At 44.3% G+C, this 9,585-nt stretch overlaps 1 long non-coding RNA gene across 3 annotated transcripts; it reads right to left on the minus strand.

Moving 5' to 3' along the window:
• Nucleotides 1-966: 966 nt before the first annotated feature.
• On the minus strand, nt 967-7,759 carry LOC102079103 (uncharacterized). 3 transcript variants are annotated; one of them, XR_003213780.1, is made up of 3 exons: nt 7,707-7,759; nt 6,294-6,377; nt 967-1,417 (listed from the first exon to the last, which is right to left on the minus strand). It is a non-coding gene; the product is annotated as an uncharacterized LOC102079103 (long non-coding RNA). The 3 variants fall into 3 exon arrangements; XR_001222937.3 differs by lacking the exon at nt 7,707-7,759 and adding an exon at nt 6,947-7,030; XR_267265.3 differs by lacking the exon at nt 7,707-7,759 and adding an exon at nt 6,798-6,920.
• Nucleotides 7,760-9,585: the final 1,826 nt, after the last annotated feature.

The following is a 9,585-nucleotide window of genomic DNA, read 5'->3' on the forward strand; positions in this document are numbered from 1 at the left end:
TCTGTCCACAGTGCTTTCATGAGGCCAACTGTGAAACTGACTCTACGGCACATTCGTCTCACTTGTTTGGATAGCTAATTCTTTTTGATGAAAATTGCTTTCTCTCTCTCCCTCTGTCTCCGCCTGCCTCTCTCTCTCACTATCTCCCCCTGGCTGCCAGTAACAGTGTGGTTAATGGCTGTGGTAAAAAGAAACAAAAACAGCCGTAATTGATAATGAGAGTCAGACTCTGCATGTGAGGGTCTGAGCCGAGCGTTTTTTCTCCCTCTCAGACAGCCCAGACGGGGCAACTCTGCCAAGCAGGACGCTGATTGAACGGGGCACCGGGAAAGTTGGGATTTAGGAATAGATCTCTGGGAATGAGAGCTCTTCTTCCCAGAAGGATGTCAAGAGGTGAAAAACTAATCTGCCGGGTGTTAGGGTGTAATTTTCTAATACTGTAATGTGTAACTACCACACGATTTTGGGAATGTTTGGATAGAGCGATGCATAAAGTGAACGACGCTCCAATGTAAATACACTTTCTGGATGGCTCGCTGACTTGAGCAGGAGTTTGAAATGTGTTGAGTGCTCCTTTCGGTGTTGTTAACACGTATGGTGAGAGGGGGAAGTAGTAATTATTTGAGGGGGGGAAATCCGTCGTTTCACATGCATGCGGTAGAAAGCTGTTGAGGAACCGTCACGCATGTCTTTATCTGTTTCTGTCCCACAGCGCACAATCGTTCTGAACACCAATATTTTTTTTTTATCAAAGCCACACCGCAGCAGAGGAGGGATTATTTTTAGATTTCCCTGATAAATGAGGGGTTTCGTGTATCTGGATGTGGTCGCAGGCGGCCGGGGAGAAGGGTGAAAATTTAGGAGAAGAAGAAGTTGGGTGGAAAGAAAAAGAAAGAAAGATCTGGCAGAGCCACAAAAGCTTTTAAAACATGTGAAAAATCAGCAGTTCTTTAACAGTTAGCTTGTCATTTTTATTTGCCTCTTCAGATGGTGGCAGCGGTTGTCTTTCAGGCTGTGCCAGCTGGGATTGGCTGCTGGCTCGAAGGCGCAGGCCTGGCCCCGGTTAGCACTCTTATTATCATCACCACACACTGTAATTCACATGCCAATCACAGCTCTGAGGAGCGCAGGACGGAGGGGAGCAGGGGCTGGTTAGAAGGGGGCCGCCGACTGGAGTGATGGGCCGGGCGGGGTAGCGACTGTGTGCTGAATACTTCCAGCAGCCCCTAATCGGACCTTTCATTCCCACATCTCTGCAGAATGAGCCTGGATAGCGGTGTGATCAGTTATACAGGGCTGGCCTGTGCTGAAGCAGGAGGCCGTGCTGGGCTGGCTGCTGTAAGAATAGGAGTGACCTCTGAGGAAGGTCAAACTGTCAGAGTTTGGCTGGTTTGGCCTGGCTCGAGTTAGACACAAGCTGGGAGAGACGGAGCAGAGGAGAAGAATATAGGAAATATTAGTCTAGCAGAATTCTCCGTTTTTAAGCCAAAAGTCACAAAGCTGAAAATGCCTGTTTAAGCTAAAGAACAGTGGGTTATATGCTGTACATGAATAGCTTAGGAAATTTGTTTTAAGATGAACACTGTAATTCCCTTTGGAAAAATACTTTGCTGCAATGTCTTTTTACTCCAGGGAAACTCTACGACCTTCTCTAGATGACTGTGGCTGTATCGGCCCCTTGTAAACTCAAATGGAGGATAGTTACTGAATTTAGATGCATCATTAACATTTAAACCATTTAATATGGATGCACCACACATAGCTTTAAAATAAAGATTAGCTGTTATTAATTCTAAATTATGCTGCCCATTTGGAATGATGTAAAGCACAAGGAAAGAAGCAGAGGCGGGAGTTAATAAATAGATAGATAGATAGATAGATAGATAGATAGATAGATAGATAGATAGATAGATAGATAGATAGATAGATAGATAGATAGATAGATAGATAGATAGATAGATAGATAGATAATAACAACCATCGGGGCGATCGTGGCTCAAGAGTTGGGAGTCCGCCTTGTAATCAGAAGGTTGCCGGTTCGAGCCCTGGCTCAGACAGTCTCGGTCGTTGTGTCCTTGGGCAAGACACTTCACCCGTTGCCTACTGGTGGTGGTCAGAGGGCCCGGTGGCGCCAGTGTCCGGCAGCCTCGCCTCTGTCAGTGCGCCCCAGGGTGGCTGTGGCTACAATGTAGCTTGCCATCACCACTGTATGAATGTGTGTGTGTGAATGGGTGGATGACTGGATATGTAAAGTGCTTTGGGGTCCTCAGGGACTATTAAAGCGCTATATAAATACAGGCCATTTACCATCACCTCAAAGCACTTTATATTACAAGATAATGATCCTAAAATAACAGAGAAAACCTCAATGATCAGATGACCTCCTATGGCAGGTGTTAAACATCTAGCTTGGAGGCCAGAATCAGCCTGCCAGATATTTAATCCCAAGGAGCCATGCTGACAGGTTTCTTCCATTTATTACAGAAACCTTTTTTCATCATGTAGAAAAACTGTGACTTACTGGGTAAACTTCTGTACAGTGACAGAAATTCCTGCCTTATAAGCAAGAACTTGGCAAGAGTGGGAAGAAAAACATCCCTTTCACCAGGAAGAAACCTCCAGCGCAACCAGACTAAGGTAGAGAGAGCCCTGTAACAGTTGGGATGTTGTTAGGGAGCCGGGATAAAACACAAACACTGTATGAGAGCCAGAGATGAATCATAATTAAGGCAAACAATACGTTGACCAAGCATCTGCAGTTATGTTTGATGTGAGAGCTGTTTTGTAAAACTGTGGTTTGGAATGTAAAAGACTCATTGTGATGCTAAAATACAATGTTACGTTCACGCTCTTTTTCCTATTTCCCTTGTGTTTTGTGTGCTTTTGCAGCGTTTTTCTTATTGCTGTTGTTTTCTTAAGTTGCAGTCCGTTTGGCCTCTCAGGGCCACCGTACCCTTTCCCTTTCCTGATTACTCCACTGGATCAGGTTTCAGGTCATATTAAATAGAACATCAAATCTATTTTTATATATTATGCTCATTATTAAATTAAGAAAGGAGGATTATCTGTGGTATGCTCATTGGCCACTGACTTCTCGCACATTCAGTTTCTAAACACCAACACGGTGACGATGAGCTTGAAGGTTCATAACAGGACAAAAATCCAATTAACATCGTTGCATGCAAACCGTGTCATGTAATCAGAAACATGCGTAACCATAATCAACTTAGATTTCATTTGAAAAGATGTGCAATTATCTTACAGTTACACTCTCATGGAGTATTTAGCTGCGTTTTATCAGTAATCTGACCTAACCCTGGCCAGCTTGTACAGCATTTACATAAATCATTAGCCCGTGAGTGAGCAGTTTCTCATTTTTCACATAACCTTATAGACATTTAAGGGCAGCAGGAGGATGTTGTGGGCACAGCGCTGACATACAGCATCCCCTTTGAAGCTGATATTTCAAACTTCTTATCAAACACTTTCTTGTTCACACGTGCACTGATGTTTTCAACCACTTGTAAGAAATGTAAGTAAATGTAAAAAATCTCAACTATAGCATGCAATTTATCAGGTTCCACATTTGAAGCTTGCAAGAAACAGTTACTAAGTAATCAGCGGTGACTTTACACATAAACTGAAATAATTTACGTGTAGCAGCTGGAACCTAACCTACACCCCAATTTTACTGAAAGCCATCACCGCAAGCGACACCCGCCGACAGGAAAATTCACACGCGAGGTTTTGACACCAGCGTGGAAGCTGGAGAAACTGATTAATCTTGCTACTGCAGCGCCTGGACCAGCATTTGGGGAAAAATAAGAGTCGTTCAACTTCCCTTCACTCATATCCAGAGTGTCCTCACATATACTGAAAAAAAATCTTCTCTTTTCTGACTTTATTCCCACCCTTAGAGACGTTCTGCAGCCCCGCAGAGACACTATAATTTAAACGCTGCCGAAATGGGAGCTCAAAAGACAACATGCTATTTCAATCAAAAGCCCAGCTCTTGCCCCATCATCCCGGCTGCCAAAGCGTGGTGTGACTCTCGTACACACACACACACACACACAAGCGGGATTTCGCCTGCCAATGTGCGGTTTGCTTTCACGATGCCTTAATGCCTTGTGGTTAGTGCTCTATCAGGGCCATGAGAAATGATTTATTAGTGGCTCCCGCCTGTATTTATAGATAATGAGCCTCCGTCAGTGTTAATAAAGAGATCCATTCTCAGCCTGGAAAAGCAGCCCTGCTTTAAGAGATTATTGCCACTGCTAAACAATAGCTCGCCCTCCAAAGATAGCCATATATGCTGAAAGTGTGTTCCCGTATATGTCATGGGAATCAAGGAAGAGGGTGGGGCAGGGGGGTAGACAATCCCTCTGCCCTTCTTAGCACGAGCTCATTCATTACGGATACACATTTGTCTTCATGCGCGCTTACTTTCCCATTATTGTTGCAGGCAGAGCTTTTCAATCTTCTCGTCGGGCTCTCCACTGATCCAGTTTTATGGAAGATCTTTGCTCTGCTTCAGATGTGGGAGAGGAGCAAAGCGGCGCGAATAAACGTTTCCCTTTAGGCACTTTTATCTGTCTACATGTCAGTCACATATACAAGTGTGTGTGTGTGTGTGTGTGTGTGTGTGTGTGTGTGTGTGTGTGTGTGTGTGTGTGTGTGTGTGTGTGTGCGGTGATGATTGGGATAAAAGGGGGGACGTGGAGACACTTGAGAGCTTTGTGTTTGTCTGACATCACTCTGTCTCCCTCTGGTTCCAATCAGCCCATCCTCCCCCTCTTAATGACACCTGATAGATTAATGACTGATAAAGTGTGTGTGTGTGTGTGTGTGTGTGTGTGTGTGTGTGTGTGTGTGTAAGGACTATGCATTTCAGAAGTCTAAAGCTCCGGTCAGGATGTAGTTATGGAGCGCTAATTTGAAAGCTGTCTGATTGAGGGCTTTGTGTGGGCCCCTACCAAACACACACACACACACACACACACACACACACACACACACACACACACACACACACACACACACACACGGGCTATCACTTTCATCCTCACTAAACATCATATTTGTCTTCTTTGCAGCATGTCTACAGTTAACAGCTTACTTTTACATCATCCAGCTCCACCTCCTCCATCTAGCACACTCTCTGTCTGCACACTTATCATTCCTAAAAATGTCGTTGTGTATCATTGCATTTATCATTTACCGATCTATAAAATGACATACATTTTTTCTCAGTGGCCATATACATATCTCTTCAGTTAAAATAATTATAATAACAACTGTAGCTGTCATCAAGAGACTACAAAGTTTGTTATAAAAAAAAATGCAAGTTAGGCAGCACTGCGAGTGAATATAGATTTTTAATAGATCGTCCTTAATATAGGCTGGTCTTTAACTAATGACTTTATAAGTGGTCGGTAAATCGAGTTTTTAAGGCTTTATATTTCTGCTGGACTCGTTGGTGCTGAGCACACTGACACCTAATGGCTTCGCAGTAAGGCCCCGGGTTGCTTTTGACCACAAAGTATTCTGTTGAAACGGTCAGCGGTCACTGGCACGTCAACAGCGGTTGCAAAAGGAAAGCAGTGTCACTCCTCCCCTCTCATTTTCCCTGTCATCCTAGGTTATAAACCAATGGCCTCCCAACGGCCTCTTCCCTAACCTCTGCAGGCTACTAAAACCATATTAGGGGCATGTTAGAGTCCAGCCGGGGACTCTGGCCTCATGGCTCTCAGCCATGAGAGTTTAAGTCTGTCAGTCCTCAGCTGTTCCCGCACAATGATGTGAGGATAGTTCCTCCCTGAGTTCAGTTAAAAGAGCTGGAATTAAAAAGCCTTGATTTGACCTCTGTGTCATAAGTGAAGCAAAATAGAGATCAAGCTGCTGCCCTCTGTTGGAAAGGTGTGTGTGTGTGTGTGTGTGTGTGTGTGTGTGTGTGTGTGTGTGTGTGTGTGTGTGTATGCGTGCTCCTCCCGTGAACCTGACAGAGGTGACGTTACTGAATCTGGAAGTCATTCGCACAGGCTATGATGCTATTGGCCACAGTTCAGCGGAGGGTGTGTGTATGTGTGAGTGTATGCTTTACCAGTGAAAAATCAACATGGCTGCAGCGCTCTGGAGAGGTCTTGCGATGAGGTAATTTCCCCAGAGTTTAACCCTCACGAACATAACAGACATGCGTCCGTTTCCATCCCTCTGTTCTCCTCCGTCTTTGTTCTCTTTCTACCTGTGCCAGTTGTCTACCTTGAGTTGAGCGCAGTACATGTGTGACTCACCTTTTACTTTTGCAGATCTTTTTGCCCTTTCCCAAGAATCAAAAGTCCTCTCGCTCCAGGTCCTCTTGTTCTTTTTCTTTGTTGCTTCAAGCAGACAAAAGATGGACAGACAGGCAGCAACATGAGGTCATAAGTTAAGAAAACAGCCATTTATCTTAAATCCAGGCAGCCTTTTGAACATTCAAACTTAGCTAAAACTTTGGTTTACTTCGTTGAAATGTATGTATCAGTGAATTAAAATTGGCTGAATGGCATAAATTCATTGAATTTGATAAACAATAACATTTATTGTTTTTAATTTGCTCCCAGTAACTGCTAAAAGCAGGTTAACCGTTAAATGATTAAAATTAGCATTAGCTTGCTAATCTGGAATTTAACTTTTTAAGAAAGTAAAGAGGGAAGCGCTAATGCTTAGCAGTTGATAAAATTAATTTAGTAACATTAAATGTATAGTAGCATAAGTATTTCACGATAATCTTTCAAAAAAATATATACAAGACCCACCTCAAACTGTAAAAAGCTTCACTAGTTTTACATGATTTTGGTTGAATTAGCATATTAGGTCTTTACATGAACGCTAACTACAAAATATTGTGAAAAATAAATCGCACAGTATTTCCTTGTGTATCCACATAAATATAGCAAAGTTATACCTTTTGTGAAAAGTCAAAAAACCCATGACCCAGTAGTTTTTAAAACCACCTTTAGCAACAGTAACTTGAAGTAACTGTTTTTCAGTAATTATCTTTCTCTAATTGCACTGCATGAACTTTAACATTCAACATGCTGATGCCTGTGGAGTCTGATATGTAGCTCTTGGGGTTTTTTGCACATTGCATGGTCTGACCAAGCAATTGCTTTTATAGAGGTGCTCACTTTTGCTGATGGTCAGTGCATTTGATTAACAGGTACTTTCTCTGTTGCTATGGAAGCAGTAAGGGTGTACTTAGTTACAGGCTTGCAAAGAGTCCTATGAACAGACATGATTGTGTCTTCACACATTTTATTTAGCTCTAAAATGTCTGTAGCTTGTGGCATTACTTCCTCTTTACACATTTATGTTTAACATGGAAGTTGCTACAAATATTTTCTACCTCTCTGTAGCCAGACTATATATGAAGAGTTATTTACATACTGTCTATGGTTTAGAGTAAATATATATAAATATATAAATATATATTTAAAAAAAAACTAGTTAAAAGTGCTTAAGAACTTCATAAGGGAGTCGCACACAAAATTTAAGAATAGCCAGTGCAACCCAATCCTACCCTATTATCCCCCAACCACCCCAAAAGAACTCCTTCAGCATGAAATTATTACATTTCCCAGAGGTGAGCCAAGCTGAGAGGATGAAGAGCACAAGACAGGCAGTGCTGTGAGGGAGCGAACGCAGCTTTAGAAGCTGATACTCACAGGAAAGACTCATTTGTCACCCTTGTCTCAGATCCACATGTGATTGCCAGAAGTGTGTGTGTGTGTGGTGGGGCAAGGATCACTCCAAATTCTGGAGGCTGTGAAGCAGCATCGCTGCTCATTCCCCGAGAGATCCGCCGCTCTGTTTCTCCATCTTCTTCTGCTCTCCCGTTCTCTTTGACCACTAAATGTTCTCTGACTGGAGGCACATGGTGATTATGGTGGATCCACATGAAGACATGTCAGTGACGTTATGAAGCACCGAGCAGCTTCTAACTTTTTGGGCTCAACAAAACCCTGTGGCCAGCTGTTACCATAGCAGTATTAAAAGGCTGTGTGTTTCTGTCTGCGCCGTGTGTGTGTGTTTGTGTGTGTGTGTGTGTGTGGTGTGTGTGTGTGTGTGTGTGTGGTGTGTGTGTGTGTGTGTGTGTGTGTGTGTGTGTGTGTGTTTGTGTGTGTGTGTGTGTGTGTGTGGTGTGTGTGTGTGTGTGTGTGTGTGGTGTGTGAGCACCGAAAGGGACAAAGTCATTTGTCACTTGTGGTTTCACATGTCTGGTATTGAAATCGATGACAAATCTATGAGGTGTGTGTCTGTATGTGGGTTCATATTTACTGGCATGAGAGCCGGTGATGTCATGCATGAGAGTGTCTTTGTGAAACCAGCTATGCCCCTGCAGACTCTCACACTGTGCTGACTTTGCAGGCCCAGGGTGTGTGTGTTGTGTACACATGTGCACGAGTGTAGCCTTATTGCTTTTGTTGGACGCTTGCGGCAGACCACAGGGAAACACTGGCGCTCAGACTCCCATCATAAATGCCGGCCATCCACCATTATGACGCTCTCCCACCTATGTGTGCTTGTGCACCAAAAACACGGGTGTCCGATTGTGTTCAGCTGTGTTCAGTTCCACCTAGGAGGCATGTTAGAAAGTTTGAGATCTAAACTGGATGGACTGCAACCTTAATCCGCCGCTAATCAGCTCCTCGGAAAACTCAGTCAAGCATCAGACTCTGCAGATTGCTCTGCCTCTCCCGGCAACTCCTTCTCAGTGTTTTTTCCCCCCCAGTCATCACTTCGTTTTCTACCCGAATCACTCTATTTCACCCCCCACCTGCTTCCATGCCTCTCCCACCCCACCTCACCCCCAGTCATCCCTTGTTTCCCTCCTGGAATGAGAATCCTGCTCTCTCCTCTGCTTTTTCCCCTCTCCTGCTGTTGTGTGTGATGCCGAGAAGCCCTCAGGATTACATATAAGTCTTTTGTTTACCATCTCAGCTATTACTGCTAATGCTGTCTCTCCCTCTCTCTTTTGCAGCGTGTGTGTGGCGTGTCCGTGCTACGCATGTGTGGGCAAGCTTTCGGATCAAACACAGCGTAAGACGAGCCCATAAACAAGCCTTCAGGACCACTTAGGATTTTCAGGCAGAGCCAGTGTTGAGGGGGCGCGCGGAGGGGGAGTAAGGTACAGAAATCAGCTGCTCTGTTTATGTACCTTTCAGTGGTGATTACCGGTCCAATCTGTCTGTTTAACAGAGCAAATATCAGAGCCTCGCAGAGTGTGTGTGTGTGAGATGCATACAGTTGCAGTGCAGAGGGTTGGAGAGATGCCACCGAGTTGCGTGGAGTTAGAGCGGCAGTACAGCAGTTAAGTGTTTATTTACTCATACGTACAAACCTAACTGAGAGAGAGGAAGCAGAGGGACCACCGCAGGACTGAGGATATGTGTCAGACATACTGTACGGCCTTGGCAGCGGCCCGTGTTTTGCACGCAGCGCAGTAAAAGCTGTGTACTGTGTGTGCTAATGCGAGTGGGCAGACACGCTGGCAGGTAGTGCCCAGCATGCAGGAGGGAATGTGTTTGCAGAGTGGAACATTCA

Source organism: Oreochromis niloticus, linkage group LG2, assembly GCF_001858045.2.
Source record: "Oreochromis niloticus isolate F11D_XX linkage group LG2, O_niloticus_UMD_NMBU, whole genome shotgun sequence".
Classification (NCBI taxonomy): Eukaryota; Metazoa; Chordata; class Actinopteri; order Cichliformes; family Cichlidae; genus Oreochromis; species Oreochromis niloticus.